The sequence below is a fragment of the Nelumbo nucifera genome, chromosome 1, assembly GCF_055504915.1.
Source record: "Nelumbo nucifera cultivar China Antique chromosome 1, China Antique-T2T, whole genome shotgun sequence".
In the NCBI taxonomy this organism is placed as follows: Eukaryota; Viridiplantae; Streptophyta; class Magnoliopsida; order Proteales; family Nelumbonaceae; genus Nelumbo; species Nelumbo nucifera.
This window is the reverse complement of record NC_142649.1, coordinates 99,937,572-99,954,484: the sequence shown is the minus strand read 5'-3', so window position 1 is coordinate 99,954,484 and position 16,913 is coordinate 99,937,572. Positions and strand designations below refer to the sequence as shown.

The window sequence follows — 16,913 nt, the reverse complement described above, 5'->3', positions numbered from 1 at the left end:
CCTCGCTCTATTCCATTTCCCTTCACAAATATGAGCCCAACTTTTCTCCCGAGACCGTTAAACCCCTTATCTTTAAACTGGGACTTTGGATTTCGTAGAGGGTTAAGGGATGATGAATCAAACTGTGTTATTGAGCTAATTCATATACTAGAATCCGTTTGCTTGGCCCCCATTTCTTTTGGTCAAAGGGTTTGGACTCCTCTTCCAAAAGGTACTTTTACTTGCTCTTCTTTTCTAAAATCCCTTAGTTCTAACCCCTTTTTCCTAAGGATTCCCTGTCAAAGAATTCTGGGCTTTTAGAGAATGGTTGGGATGCTGGAGTTATGTGCATAGATACATTAACTTCTCCTTGAAGGGCTATTCATAGTACTCTTCCATTAGTTCCTTATCGCATCTTGTATGGTCTCTCATAAGCAAACAAGGTCAAATTCTTGGAAGATCTCTTGTTTGGGGAATCCTTGTTGAAAGGTGTATTTCCTCGTCTTTTCCCCATATCGAATCTTAACTAGAAAACAATCTCTAACATTGTTCTAACTCTTCATCCTTTAGATTTGATTGGAAGTTGGAATTTAGAATAAATCCGAGAGCGTTTGAATTTGTTCCCATTCAAGAGGATCTAGAGTAATGCCATCTAACACATGCAAGGCTAGAAACAAGAGCAATTTCAGAGTTGCAAAGGTTTTCTTCACTAGCCCAAAGTTCCATATAAAGCCCAAGGAGACTAGGGGATAAAAAGCTCAGAAATAGTTTTATTTTTAAGAGAAGGAATGATGAAGATAGGTTGGAAGTGATCTTTTAATGGAGAGTCCTCAACCAACGGCCTTTCCATGATTTGATTTTCTTACCAAAGACAAGGTCATACTTGTAGTGGTCGAGGAAGAGTGGGAGGATACAATGGATGTCTATCAAAGGAAAGTCAAAAGTAGTTCTGTGTCATAGTACACCATTCCAAGCTTTATTTGTTAGCTCATGCATACTTACCGCAACCCGGTTGCATAATGATTTGGCGGCTTTGTGGGATATCGAAAATCATAGGCATAAATTTGTGGTGAGCACTCATGGGCTCCCAGAGAATGGTTGGGATGCTGGAGTTAACCAAGGGCCTTCCCATGATTTCATTTTATTACCAAAGACATGGTCAAACTTGTAATGATTGAGGAATATTGGGAGGATACATTGGATGTCTATCGGAGGAAAGTCAAGAGTTGTTCTGTGTCGTAGTCCATCATTCCAACCGTTTTTTGTTAGCTCATGTATACTTACCACAAAGCGGTGGCATAATGTTTTGGCGGCTTTGTGGGATATCGAAATTCGTAGTTATAAATTTGTGGTGATCACTCATGGGCTCCCAGAGAATCGTTGGGATACTGGAGTTATGTGCATAGATACATTAACTTCTCCTTGGAGGGCTATTCATAATACTTCTCCCCTATTTCCTTATTGCGTCATTTGTGGTCTCTCGTATGGAAACAAGGTCAAATTGTTGGAAGATCTCTAGTTTGGGGAATCCTTGTTGAATGCATGTATACTTACCTCAAACCGGTGGCATAAGGTTTTGGCGGCTTTGTGGGATATCGAAATTCGTAGTTATAAATTTGTGGTGATCACTCATGGGCTCCCAGAGAATGGTTGGGATACTGGAATTATGTGCATATATACATTAACTTCTCCTTGGAGGGCTATTCATAGTACTTTTCCCCTATTTCCTTATCGCGTCATTTATGGTCTCTCGTATGGAAAGGTCAAATTCTTGGAAGATCTCTAGTTTGGGGAATCCTTGTTGAATGCTGTATTTCCTTGTCATTACTCCATATCGAATCTTAATTAGAAAACAATCTCTAAGTTTCTCCTATCTCTTGATCCTTTGGATTTGATTGGAAGTTGGAATTTAGAACAAATCCGAGAGCGTTTGAATTTGTTCCCATTTAAGAGGATCTAGAGTAATGCCATCTAACACATGCAAATGGCTAGAAAAAAGAGAAATTTCAGAGTTGAAAAGTTTTTCTTCTCTAGCCCAAAGTTCCATATAAAGCCAAAGGAGATTTGGGGATAAAAAGCTCAGAAATAGTTTTATTTTTAAGAGAAGGAATGATGAAGATAGGGTGGAAGTGATCTTTCTATGGAGAGTCCTCAACCAAGGGCCTTCCCCTGATTTGATTTTATTACCAAAGACAAGGTCCAACTTGTAGTGATTGAGGAATAGTGGGAGGATACACTACATGTCTGTCGGAGGAAGGTCAAGAGTAGTTCTATGTCATAATCCATCATCCAACCTGTATTTGTTAGCTCATGCATACTTACCACAATGCGGTGGCATAATGTTTTGGTGGCTTTGTGGGATTTCGAAAATCATAGGCATAAATTTGTGGTGAACACTCATGGGCTCTCAGAGAATGGTTGGGATGCTGGAGTTATGTGCATAGATACATTAACTTCTCCTTGGAGGGCTATTCATTGTATTCTACCCCTATTTCCTTATTGCATCATGTATGGTCTCTCGTATTGAAATATGGTCAAAATCTTGGAAGATCTCTTGTTTGGGGAATCCTTGTTGAATGGTGTATTTCCTCGTCTTTACTCCATATCAAATCTTAGTTAGAAAGCAATCTCTAAGTTTCTTCTAACTCGTCATCGCTTGGATTTGATTGAAAGTTGGATTTTAAAAGAAATCCAAGAGCGTTTGAATTTGTTCCCATTTAAGAGGATCTTGAGTAACACCATCTAACACATGCAAATGGTTAGAAACAAGAGTAATTTCAGAGTTGAAAAGTTTTTTTTCACTTGCTCAAAGTTCCATCTAAAGCCAAATGAGACAAGGTGGTAAAATGTTCAGAAATAGTTTTATATTTAAGAGAAGAAATGATGAAGATAGGGTGGAAGTGATCTTTCAATGGAGAGTGCTCAACCAAGGGCCTTCGCATGATTTGATTTTATTACCAATGACAAGGTCAAACTTGTAATGATTAAGGAATATAGGGAGGATACACTTGATGTCTATCGGAGGAAAGTCAAGAGTTGTTCTATGTCGTAGTCCATCATTCCAACCTTTATTTGTTAGCTCATGCCTACTTACCACAACCCGGTTGCATAATGTTTTGGCAGCTTTTTGGGATACCGAAAATCGTAGGCAAAAATTTGTGGTGAGCACTCATGGGCTCCTAGAGAATGGTTGGGATACTAGAGTTATATGCTTCTCCTTGGAGGGCTATTCATAGTACTCTTCCCCTATATCCTCATCGCATCATGTATGGTCTCTCGTATAGAAACAAGGTCAAATTCTTGGAAGAAACCTTGTCGAATGGTGTATTTCCTCGTCCTTACTCCATATCGAATCTTAATTAGAAAAAATCTCTAAGTTTGTTCTAACTCTTCATCCTTTGGATTTGATTGGAAGTTGGAATTTAGAACAAATCCGAGAGCGTTTGAATTTAGAACAAATCCGAGAGCGTTTGAATTTGTTCCCATTTAAGAGGATCTAGAGTAATGTCATTCAACACATGCAAAAGGCAAGATACAAGAGCAATTTCAGAGTTGAAAAGATTTTCTTCTCTAGCCCGAAGTTCCATTTAATGCCAAAGGAGATTAGGGGATAAAAAGCTCAGAAGTAGTTTTATTTTTAGGAGAAGGACTGATGCAGATAGGGTGGAAGTGATCTTTCAATGGAGAGTCCTCAACCAAGGGCCTTCCCATGATTTGATTTTATTACGAAAGACAATTTCCAACTTGTAGTGATTGAGGAATAGTGGGACATACACTGCATGTCTGTCAGAGGAAAGTCAAGAGTAGTTCTATGTCATAATCCATCATTCCAACCTGTATTTGTTAGCTCATGCATAGTTACCACAACGCGGTGGCATAATGTTTTGGCGGCTTTGTGGGATTTCGAAAATCATAGGCATAAATTTGTGGTGAGCACTCATGGGATCTCAGAGAATGGTTGGGATGCTGGAGTTATGTGTATAGATACATTAACTTCTCTGTGGAGTTATGTGCTTAGAAGTAGTTTTATTTTTAAGAGAAGGACTGATGAAGATAGGTTGGAAGTGATCTTTCAATTGAGAGTCCTCAACCAAGGACCTTCCCATGATTTGATTTTATTACCAAAGACAAGGTCCAACTTGTAATGATTGAGGAATAGTGGGAGGATAAACTACATGTCTGTCGGAGGAAAGTCAAAAGTAGTTCTATGTCATAATCCATCATTCCATCCTGTATTTATTAGGTCATGCATTCTTACCACAACGCGATGGATAATGTTTTGGCGGCAACGTGGGATTTCGAAAATCATAGGCATAAATTTGTGGTGAGCACTCATGGGATCTCAGAGAATGGTTGGGATGTTGGAGTTATGTGCAAAGATACATTAACTTCTCTTTGGAGGGCTATTCATAGTACTCTACGCCTATTTCCTTATCGCATCTTCTATGGTCTCTCGTAAGGAAACAAGGTCAAATTCATGGAAGATCTCTAGTTTGGGGAATCATTGTTGAAAGGTGTATTTCCTCTTCTTTTCACCATATCGAATCTTAACTAGAAAATAGTCTCTAGCATTGTTCTAACTCTTCATCCTTTGGATTTGATTGGAAGTTGGAATTTAGAACCAAATCCGAGAGCGTTTGAATTTGTTCCCAATTAAGAGGATCTAGAGTAATGCTATCTAACACATGCAAATGGCTAGAAAAAAGAGTAATTTAAGAGGTGAAAAGGTTTTCTTCAGTATCCCAAAGTTCCATCTAATGGCAAAGGAGACTTGGGGATGAAAAGCTCAGAAATAGTTTTATTTTTAAGAGAAGGAACGATGAAGATGAGGTGGAAATGATCTTTCAATTGAGAGTCATCAACTGAGGGCCTTCCCTTGATTTGATTTTATTACCTAAGAGAAGGTCAAACTTGTAGTGATTGAGGAATAGTGGGATGATACACTGCATGTCTATCTAAGGAAAGTTAATAGTAGTTCTGTGTCATAATCCATCATTCCAAGCTTATTTGTTAGCTCATGCATATTTACCACAACGCGGTGGCATAATATTTTGGTGGTTTTGTGGGATATCAAAAATCATAGGCTTAAATTTGTAGCGAGCACTCATGGTCTTTCAGGGAATGGTTGGGATGCTGGAGTTATGTGCATAGATACATTAACTTCCCCTTGGAGGGCTGTTCATTGTACTCTTCCCCTATTTCCTTATCGCATCATGTTTGGTCTCACCTAAGGAAATAAGGTCAAATTCTTGGAATATCTCTAGTTTGAGGAATCCTTGTTGAAAAGTGTATTTCCTCGTCTTTTCTCCATATCGAATCTTAACTAGAAAACAATCTTTAACATTGTTCTAACTCTTCATCCTTTGGATTTGTTTGGAAATTGGAATTTAGGACAAATCCGAGAGCGTTTGAATTTGTTCCCATTCAAGAGGATCTAGAGTAACGCCACCTAACACATGCAAAAGGCTAGAAACAAGAGGAATCTTTGAGTTGTAAAATTTTCTTCACAAGCCCAAAGTTCCAAATAAAGCCAAAGGAGACTAGGGGATAAAAGGCTCAGAAATAGTTTTATTTTTAAGAGAAGGAACGATGAAGCTTGGTTGGAAGTGATCTTTCAATGGAGAGTCCTCAACCAAGGGCCTTTGCATGATTTGATTTTATTACCAAAGACAAGGTCGTACTTGTAGTTATTGAGGAATAGTGGAAGGATACAATATATGTCTATCGAAGGAAAGTCAAGAGTTGTTCTGTGTCATAGTTCATCATTCTATCCTTTATTTGCTAGCTAAGCATACTTACCACAACCCGGTGGCATTAAGTTTTGGCAGATTTGTGGGATATCAAAAATCATAGGCATAAATTTGTGGTTAGCACTCGTGGGTTCTCAGGGAATGGTTGCGATGCTGGAGCTATGTGCATGGATACATTTACTTTTCCTTGGACGGCAATTCTTAGTAGTCTTCCTCTATTTCCTTAGTCCAAGATGTATGGTCCCTCCTATGGAAACAAGGTCAAATTCTTGGAAGATCTCTTGGGGAATCCATGTTGAACAGTGTATTTCCTCATCCTTACTCCATATCGAATCTTAATTAGAAAACAATCTCTAAGTTTCTTCTATCTCTTCATCCTTTGGATTTGATTGGAAGTTGGATTTCAGACGAAATCTGAGAGCGTTTGAATTTGTTCCCATTTAAGAGGATGTTGACTAACGCCATCTAACACATCCAAAAGGCTAGATGCAAGGGCAATTTTAGAGGTGAAAAGGTTTTTCTTCTCTAGCCCAAAGTTCCATCTAAAGCCAAAGGAGACAAGGTGATAAAATGTTCAGAAATAGTTTTATATTTAAGAGAAGAAACGATGAAGATAGGGTGGAAGTGATCTTTCATTGGAGAGTCCTCAACCAAGGGCCTTCCCATGATTTGATTTTATTACCAAAGACAAGTTTAAACTTGTAATGGTTGAGGAGTATTAGGAGGATAGACTGGATGTCTATCGGAGGAAAGTCAAGAGTTGTTCTGTGTCGTAGTCCATCATTCCAACCGTTTTTTGTTAGTTCATGTATACTTACCACAAACCGGTGGCATAATGTTTTGGCGGCTTTGTGGGATATTGAAATTCGTAGGCATAAATTTGTGGTGAGCACTCATGGGCTCCCAGAGAATGGTTAGGATACTGGAGTTGTGCATAGATACATTAACTTCTCCTTGGAGGATTATTCATAGTATTTTTCCCCAATTTCCTTATCTCATCATGTATGGTCTCTTATATGGAAACAAGGTCAAATTCTTGGCAGATCTCTAGTTTGGGAAATCCTTGTCGAATGGTGTATTTCCTCGCCATTACTCCATATCGAATCTTAATTAGAAAACAATCTCTAACTTTCTTCCATCTCTTCATCGCATGGTTTTGATTGAAATTTGGATCCTAAAAGAAATCCAAGAGCGTTTGAATTTGTTCCCATTTCACAGGATCTAGAATAACGCCATTTAACACATGCAAATGGCTAGAAACAAGAGTAACTTTAGAGTTGAAATTTTTTTTTTTCACTAGCCCAAAGTTCCATCTAAAGTCCAAGGAGACAAGGTGATAAAATGTTCAAAAATAGTTTTATATTTCAGAGAAGAAACGATGAAGATAGGGTGGAAGTGATCTTTCAATGGAGAGTCCTCAACCAAGGGCCTTCCCATGATTCGATTTTATTACCAAAGACAAGGTCAAACTTGTAACGATTGAGGAATATTGGGAGGATGCCTTGGATGTCTATCGGAGGAAAGTCGAGATTTGTTCTGTGTCGTAGTTCATCATTCCAACCGTTTTTTGTTAGCTCATGTATACTTACCACAAACCGGTGGCATAATGTTTCGGCGGCTTTGAGGGATATTGAAATTCGTAGGCATAAATTTGTGGTGAGCACTCATGGGCTCCCAGAGAATGTTTGGGATACTGGAGTTATGCGCATAGATACATTAACTTCTCCTTGGAGGGTTATTCATAGTACTTTTCCCCTATTTCCTTATCGCATCCTGTATGGTCTCTCGTATGGAAACAAGTTCAAATTCTTGGAAGATCTCTAGTTTGGGGAATCCTTGTTGAATGGTGTTTTTCCTCGTCATTATGCCATATCGATTCTTAATTAGAAAACAATCTCTAACTTTCTTCTATCTCTTCATTTGGATCTTAAAAGAAATGCGAGAGCGTTTGAATTTGTTCCCATTTAAGAGGATGTTGAGTAATGCCATCTAACACATACAAAAGGCTAGATGCAAGGGGAATTTTAGAGATGAAAAGGTTTTCTTTGCTAGCCCAATGTTCCATCTAATGCCAAAGGAGACTAAGGGTTAACAAGCTCAAAAGTAGTATTTTTAAGAGATGGAACGATAAATATAGTGTGGTAGTTATCTTTCAATGGAGAGTCGTCAACGAAGGGCCTTCCCATGATTTGATTTTAATACCAATGACAAGGTCAAACTTGTAGTGATTGAGGAATATTGGGAGGATACACTGGGTGTCTATCGGAGGAAAGTCAAGAGTAGTTCTATGTCATAATCCATCATTCCAACCTGTATTTGTTAGCTCATGCATACTTACCACAATGCGGTGGCATAATGTTTTGGCGGCTTTGTCGGATATCAAAAATCATAGGCATAAATTTGTGGTGAGCACTCATGGGATCTCGTAGAATGGTTGGGATGCTGGAGTTATGTGCATAGATGCATTAACTTCTCTATGGAGGACTATTCATAGTACTCTACCCCTATTTCCCTATCGCATCATGTATGGTCTCTCGTATGGAAACAAGGTCAAATTCATGGAAGATCTCTAGTTTGGGGAATCCTTGTTGAAAGGTGTATTTCCTCGTCCTTACTACATATCGAATCATAATTAGAAAACAATCTTTAAGTTTTTTCTAACTCTTCATCCCTTGGATTTGATTGGAAGTTGGATTTTAGAAGAAATCCAAGAGCGTTGAATTTGTTCCCATTTAAGAGGATCTAGAGTAACGCCATTTAACACATGCAAAAGGCTAGAAACAAGAGCAATTTCAAAGTTGAAAAGGTTTTTCTTCACTAGCCCAAAATTCCATCTTGGACCAAAGGGGACTAGGGGTTAGAAAGCTCAAAAGTAGTTTCATTGTTGAACGGTGTATTTCCTCGTCCTTACTCCGTGTCGAATCTTAGTGATTGAGGAATAGTGGGAGGATACACTAGATGTCTATCGAAGGAATGTCAAGAGTAGTTTTGTGTCATAATCCATCATTCCAACCATTATTTGTTAGCTCATGCATACTTACCACAACGTGGTGGCATAATGTTTTGGCGGTTTTGTGGGATATCGAAAATCATAGGCATAAATTTGTGGTGAGCATTCATGGGCTTTTAGAGAATGGTTGGGGTGCTGGAGTTATGTGTATAGATACATTAACTTCTCTTTGGAGAGCTATTCATAGTACTCTTCCCCTATTTCCTTATCGCATCTTGTATGGTCTCTCGTAAGGAAACAAGGTCAAATTCTTGGAAGATCTCTAGTTTGGGGAATCCTTGTTGAACGGTGTATTTCCTCGTCCTTACTCCATATCGAATCTTAGTTAGAAAACAATCTCTAAGTTTCTTCTAACTCTTCATCGCTTGGATTTGATTGAAAGTTGGATTTTAAAAGAAATCCAAGAGCATTTGAATTTGTTCCCATTTAAGAGGATCTAGAGTAACGCCATCTAACACATGCAAATGGCTAGAAACAAGAGTAATTTCAGAGTTGAAAAGTTTTTCTTCACTAGCCCAAAGTTCCATCTAAAGCCAAATGAGACAAGGTGATAAAATATTCAGAAATAGTTTTATATTTAAGAGAAGAAACGATGAAGATAGGGTGGAAGCGATCTTTCAATGGAGAGTGCTCAACCAAGGGCCTTCCCATGATTTGATTTTATTACCAAAGACAAGGTCAAACTTGTAATGATTGAGGAATATTGGGAGGATACACTGGATGTCTATCGGAGGAAAGTCAAGAGTTGTTCTGTGTCGTAGTCCATCATTCCAACCTTTATTTGTTTGCTCAAGCATACTTACCACAACCCGGTGGCATAATGTTTTGGCGGCTTTGTGGGATATCGAAAATCGTAGGCATAAATTTGTGGTGAGCACTCATGGGCTCCCAGAGAATGGTTGGGATATTGGAGTTTTGTGCATTGATACATTAATCTTCCTTTTTTCTTTGACGTCTTGAGCATGGAGCCATCAAACAACTTGTCCATTCTAGTAGGGAGAGACCACTTGCATCCATTCGTTTTGCATATTAGATCTGAACCGGGAGATTTATACCAGTTGAGTCTCTTCCTTTGTATTGAATCTCAAGTATTAATATCCCCATGGAAGGCTTCTAGCAGAAGAGAAGACACTAATTTTCGAAGGGATGGGAACACATCAAACTTCCTTTACAAGATTGGACATCGGGGAGGGACTAGAGGAAATTAATGATTTTTAAGGAGGCACAAAAAAAAAACCACCCGTAGGACTAGTGGCCCACAAACAACTGTCCAATCTAATGGGATCTAGAGAAACCCCATCCAACAAATGCAAAAGGCAAGAAACAAGAGGAATTTCAGTGTTCCTAAGGTTTTTCTTTTTAGCCCAAAGTTTCTGCCAATGCCCGAAGGAGACAAGGGGATAGCAGGCTTAGAAATAGTTTTGCCTTTAAGACAGGAAACGATGAAGATAGATTGGAAGATATCTTTCAAAGAAGGCTTCTCAACCCAAAGGTCTTCCCAATACATAGAGTGGAAGATATCTTTCATGTAACTCTAGTTGTCAACCTATAAAAATTTTATCAAATCATTTAAGTTATATTTATATAAGTTAACATTTTATAGATAATGTGGGCGCATTGCCTAGCATGTGAAATCATTGGTTGTGACGCTTGAGCTATCTTCTGAAGGCCATGTCTTTCTCTTGTAGCACCGTCAGCATGCACACATGTATGTGCCTGCATTTTAGAGTGGTTTATCATTCATTCTTTTATGACATGGAACATTTGTTTTAACAATACCAATAATAAGAAAAATTTTGTAATGATGCTTGAACTACCAGAATATCTGCATAAGACCCATATAATGTGGCTGTTACAAGGAATTTCTTATCCAGGACTAGACTACTCCAAGCCCAACCCTCTTCATCCTTTAAAAGACATCAAGACTATCAATCCTCTTCTGCCCAATCCTCTTCCTATCCATAGGAGGAACAAGAGTTTTTAGGTTAACTACTTTTTCTATCAGTAGGTTAACTACATTTTCTTGTACTATGGTTGTATTATTGTTTATGTCAATTGGATTCTTGTTCAATAACTCTACTCTCTGCGTTTTCAATTTAAAGCCAAACTGTATAAGATTCAAACTTGGAAAATTATAATTTTAATTATCGGAAGACCAAGAATGCTCAATATGTCAAAGGTGATGAGCAAATGGTTTTCGTAATAGATGACTAGGTGCAAGATAGAATTATTGTTAAAATTTATTAAATGAAAATCTAGTTCCTAGGACTAGACTAGAATCTTTGGGTACTTGTACAACCAGGGTGTTTGGAGTCAAACAAGCTGAAGCAAAGATGAACACAAGAAAGCTTTGCAGTCGAGTTCACCTCTGTTCTTACGACAGTGGTTAGAGATTATAATATACATGATGGAGTAACATGACTAGATCTCTTTAATTGGGTTTAGACTGTGCTTTCAGGGAATTTGTTCGTACTACCTTAGAATGGAACTTAGCGGACTAGTTCTGTTTAGGACTGATCAGGTGGTTCTTTTTGTTGCAATTCCTATTTTTCATAAAATCTTATTGGAAAATAAATATAATTAACTATTTGAGTTTCTCATTGAAGTTTCTGTACAAATTCCTTCACATTTTCTCATAAAATACATGTATATTTGTTTTCATCAAATGTTTTCTGAAGATATAACATGAAACAACATGACTCCACAAATAGAACTCTGTTATAATAATATTTAAGTTGCTTACACTATAAAGAAACTGGTAAGCAGAATTTCTTGAAAATAGTGCATAGATAGTGTTATAGAGAAAGAAGTTTTTAAGTGGCTGTATTCTGGAAGCTGCATACTTCTAATATTTATAGAGGTGATGAACTGGTCCATGATGCCATTCAAGATAGGGTCTTCTGTGACTACTGTTTCTCAAGGCTAACAAAATTTTCAATGTGGCCTATGGTGTTGATAATGTTAGAAGGAGACAGGTGCTGATATCAAGCATTATCCTTCTTAAGACTGCTTTGGAGCTTCTCCGAAACATTTCCAAGCCCATCTGTGAAAATGAAAAATATGCTTCTATATTTGAAAAGGTTAAGTTACACTTGCTTTTGCTTACATTATTATATGTGTTTATATGCTATTATGTGTTTTTTTAGCAAATAAAAACTCATTAAATAAGTGTTGTGATAATAATGTATTTGTGCCATGCTGATATCCATGTTCTTTTATTTCATTCTTATTTACTAGCGGTGACTCATGTGATGCATTGGATGCTTTCTAAAAATGTATTTCTAAGGGAAAAAAAATGAAGTTACGGTGATTCACCGAAGGTTTTATATATTTCTGGTTCTTTACATATAAAATAGGAGGAAAAACAATTTTTTCCTTTTAAGTTATTGAGCTTCTAGCTTATTCCTATATATATTTATACTTTATACCATCTATAGATTGTTGTTGGACTATCAGGTCCCATACCCAGATATCCTGTTTTCTTTCCAAAAGATACTTAAATTATTAGATGAGGTTTGCTAAGACCATTACAGTCATATACCAAGCAAGTTCCTTGCATTTTTAGCACAAGATGACTGTTGAGAATCTCTTAGCAAATAACAGAGATTAGACCAAGCAAGTTCCTTGCTAAGACCATTAAAGAATTGATTTGACTTAGAATTAACTAATCCTTATTATAATCTCAGATAGGGGGTAGGGTGACCTTGATTAGGGCTACATTTGCCAACCTTCCAACCTATTACCTATCAGTGTTCAGGATTCCCCCAACGGAGGCTAAGAAACTGGAGAAGGTAATGAGGGACTTTCTGTGGGAACCAGGGGAGGTGAAAAAGGATCATCTGGTTAGATGGGAGATAGTTAATAAACCTAAGGAAGAAGGGGGTCTAGGGATAGGGAATATAGTGCTGAAGAATGTAGCCCTCCTTGGAAAGTGGTTATGGAGATGGCCCCGAGAGAGAGAGAGAGTATGGCATGAGGTAGTGTTTAGCATTCATGGCTGCTCAGGAAATGGTTGAGATGGTGGGATATCTCATCGAGCTACCCATACAACACCTTGGAAAGCTATACATGGTATTCTCCCTCGCTTCCTCAGTTTTATCAGGTATGATGCCTGTTCCGGTGATGTTATCAGGTTCTGGGAGGATGTTTGGGTGGGTACTCAACCCCTCAAAGATCGATTCCCCTCGCTTTACCCTATCCCTTCACAAAAATGAGCTTATTGCAAATTTTTTTCCGAATCCGTTAAGTCCCTCGTCTTTAAACTGGGATTTCGGTTTTTGTAGGGGATTAGGGATGGTGAGTCGATTTGTATCACTAAGCTTCTTCATTTACTAGAGTCTGTTTGTTTGGACCCCACTTTGTCTAATCAAAGAGTTTGGACTCCTCTTCCTAAAGGTACTTTCACTTGCTCTTCTTTCAAAAATCCCTTAGTTCCAACCCCAATTCCCAAGGGTTCCCTTTCAAAGAAGTTTGGGCCTGACCTATCCCTCCAAAAGTTGCTGTATTCTGTTGGAAAGTCTATTATGGGAAAATCAATACCTTGGAAAACTTGCAGAAAAAGAGACCCTCTCTTTGTTTCTCCCCGAATTGGTGTTTCTTGTGCAAGGCCCAGAATGAGGACCGTTTCCATTTGCTGATTTCCTGCTCTTTTGCTACAAACTTATGGAGTTGGAGTTAGTTTATTTGGAGGTAGGTGGTCTCCACCAACTGATTTGAGTATGTTATTTAACCCATCTTTTTTTGTTTGGCACACTAGAAGAGGCTAGTTCATGTGGAAATGCGTCAGGGCAGCAATCTTATGGACCCTATGGGAGGAAAGGAATGCAAGAGTTTTCTTAGAGAAGGAAAGAAGATTAGATGAAGTGAAGGACTGCATCCTAAGAAGAGCAATACATTGGCTGAAAACCGTGGAGATATTTGATGATTTTTCTTTTGATGACTTGTGGAGGAATTGGTTAGTAATGTTTAGGGCGAAGTTGTAATTTTTTGTCTCTACCTATTCTTTTGTTTTCTTGATTGTACTTAGAAGATAAGTGTGTTTGTCTTCCTTATGTAACCTCTTTGGTGAATTAATGAAATTGTTATTGATCAAAAGAAAAAAAAGGAATTGGTTAGTAATAGCTAATACTTCTACAAAGAAGAATAAATGCTTATCAGAATGGGATCTGCCGTTAGAAGGTGTCATCAAGTTAAATTTTGATGGAAGTAGCCAAGGTAACCCTGGGCCGTCAGGTATAGGGGGTGTCTTGAGGAACAAGAACAGCAACATCATCTCCTTATTCTCAGGACCGGTGGGAGTGGGGGACTCTACGAGGGCAGAAATACTAGCTGTAGTACAAGGAATTCAGATCGCTAACCAGCTTGGGGTGGAGCATCTCCTAGTTGAAGGGGACTCTCAGGTAGTAACAAGGTGGCTTCTAAACCCGGATGCTACCATTTGGGGCTACAAAGACCTCATCAAAAAAGTAAAGTGGTTAACTAGGAATATGAGATTTGAGGTAAAATGGGTACGTAGGTCAGCTAATACTGTGGCTGATTCTCTGGCTAAATAGGGGGTATCCAGGGAGATCTTTTTTTGTGCTACTTTGTAAGTTGTTATAAATAGGGGGTATCCTGGGCCGTCAGGTATAGGGGGTGTCTTGAGGAACAAGAACAGCAACATCATCTCCTTATTCTCAGGACCGGTGGGAGTGGGGGACTCTACGAGGGCAGAAATACTAGCTGCAGTACAAGGAATTCAGATCGCTAACCAGCTTGGGGTGGAGCATCTCCTAGTTGAAGGGGACTCTCAGGTAGTAACAAGGTGGCTTCTAAACCCGGATGCTACCATTTGGGGCTACAAAGACCTCATAAAAAAAGTAAAGTGCTTAACTAGGAATATGAGATTTGAGGTAAAATGGGTACGTAGGTCAGCTAATACTGTGGCTGATTCTCTGGCTAAATAGGGGGTATCCAGGGAGATCTTTTTTTGTGCTACTTTGTAAGTTGTTATAATATTTTGGAAGCTGTACTTAACTAACCTGGAGAGGTTGCATCTCGTGCCTCTCCTTGGGACATTGTACTCTTCTCCTCTGCTTATTAATAAACTTCATTCATTTATCAAAAAAAATCTCAGATAGCTGCCGCCATGCTTCATACATTGATATATTTTAAGGATTTTCACATGTTCCAGTCTCTGTTCTGTAACTTTTTTTTCTTTTTTTTCACATTATTGAAAATTAGGATCTACTAATAGAACTATATAAAATTATTATAAGCTCTTTAATGAAAAGTAAAGTTTTCTTGATATAGGAGTTCTAACATGTCATTGCTGTAGTTTTAATTGAAATTTTTGGGGTTTAATCACAGCTTACCCACCAAAAGAAGAAGGATTGTTTAGTATACAAATATAAAATGTAGTTACATGAATAATAATTAAAATACCAAGCAAATTTTCCTAAAAAAATCAATATTATTAGAAGCTGGACCAGACCTAGAGACTCCTAGGACCTGAACTAGAACATGATTGGGTGAAGTAGGTTGCTGGGTCAACCTAGATTTTAGGTACATGCCATGAGCCCACAACAGGATGTTGGTAGTCCTTTTCGTTCTACTCTCTTCTCCCTTCCCAAGGAAAGAGATGATTGGGAGGCTTGGATGATGATGGTGATGCTTAATTGCTTATAGAAACATGACAGTTTTGAAATAGATGATTGGTTGATTCCAGAAAACCTAGATATTTTTTTTTAATTCCAGAAATGTAGAGCTTAGCAGACCATCGTTCTTAATGATTCCTAACACCAGCTCTTTCCTGTTCTTGTAATCTTTTTAAACCTTGTGTTGACTCCCATCCTTTATCCTAATTCTTTCCTGTTTCTCTTCCCCAACCCACTCACCCTCTTAATTTCTCTTGTCATCATTGTTTGCAATTTTAATATACAGAAATACAAGAAAATCAGGAATATTCTACTAATTTTACTGGGATGTTTGGAAATGCCAGATTTACAGAGCCAGTTATGCATTGAAAAGATGAAGAAATACATCTGGTGGGAAATGGGGACTGATGAACATATTAAAAAGAAATCGAATGAAACTCAGCAGCCATATGTAAGATGTCCTTCAATATATGCTGAATAGCCCATGAGCATGATACAGATCTTCCTCTCAAACCAATAAAACCTGATATCAGTGTGAACATAAATGGTTTGTTCCTTTCTTTTTTAATTAACAAATGCGATCCCAACAAAAAAACATTCCAATGTGTTTCCAGCATGATCTGTGTCCACACATCTCAGATTTATAAGTCTCACTCGTATGGTTAGATGTGCAGATACAGATGATATTTACAATGGTTTAACAGGTCAGTCTCAATAATGTATCATGCAGATGAACTCCCAAACAGTCGAAGCTGTTTTTCCCCCTAAATGGTCCAACAACAATCAAACAAGTAAACATGCATCTTATTCAATAAATCAAACAGTGAAAATTAGAATGGATTGGACTTCTACATTTGTCTTTTTCAAACATACATTTGCCTCGTGATAGTGCACCCCTTTCATAAAAAATAGGATGTGCCAAAACATTCCCCTTAGAACCAAGGACCGATCATGGCTGCTACAAAAGGATGATCTGAGAATAGAGTTCAGAGTGATTGTCAAACTATAATCTCATAAAGGAAGGTTGGTGCTGAATGGGTCCTAGGTTGCAGCTGCATTCAGAAAAACTAGGTGCTGTTAGGAAAAGGATGGAATGAGGTGAACCCAGGCCAGGATTTATTTTGTAATCAAAGTGTTACAGTTCCGAGCCAAATGGACTTGTACTTCATTGGCCTGCTACACTTTTTGAGTAGTAACTATGGAGACTGTTCAATGAAACTCTCATGGCTATTTATGCAAAAAAGGAAAACATTTGACCATCTTCTAGTTGCATTGCTTTAAATAGCTGGTGTGATGTTAGACTTCCTGCATGCATTCCTTAGGATGTTGGGGCCTAAGCATCCCAAACTTGAACTTTTAGCCTGTATACATAGGGGGGTTGGTTTTGTAACTAGGGTCACAATTTATTCCATTCAAGTGTTAAGGATCAAAGATCATTTGTATTCTTGTTGCTTCTTAAAGTGGAAATACCCTATCTAAATTCATATCCACAATAACTAGGGTCTCAGTATTCAAAAAGTTTTTGTTTTCTATTTCTTT

At 38.1% G+C, this 16,913-nt stretch overlaps 1 protein-coding gene across 4 annotated transcripts in view; it reads left to right on the top strand.

Moving 5' to 3' along the window:
- LOC148803612 (uncharacterized) overlaps nucleotides 1-16,913 on the top strand; it is a 95,830-nt gene that overhangs the window by 10,874 nt on the left and 68,043 nt on the right. The window contains exons 5-6 of one of the 4 annotated variants that reach the window (XR_016077540.1): nucleotides 11,705-11,819; nucleotides 13,496-15,126. The exons of 1 other annotated variant lie outside the window; for it this stretch is intronic. The gene's annotated coding sequence lies outside the window, so the exon portion shown is untranslated. Of the gene's footprint in view, nucleotides 1-11,704; nucleotides 11,820-13,495; nucleotides 15,127-15,718; nucleotides 16,763-16,913 lie in introns of those variants that run through there. 2 more of the 4 variants (XM_088890109.1, XM_088890103.1) reach the window with 2 other exon arrangements.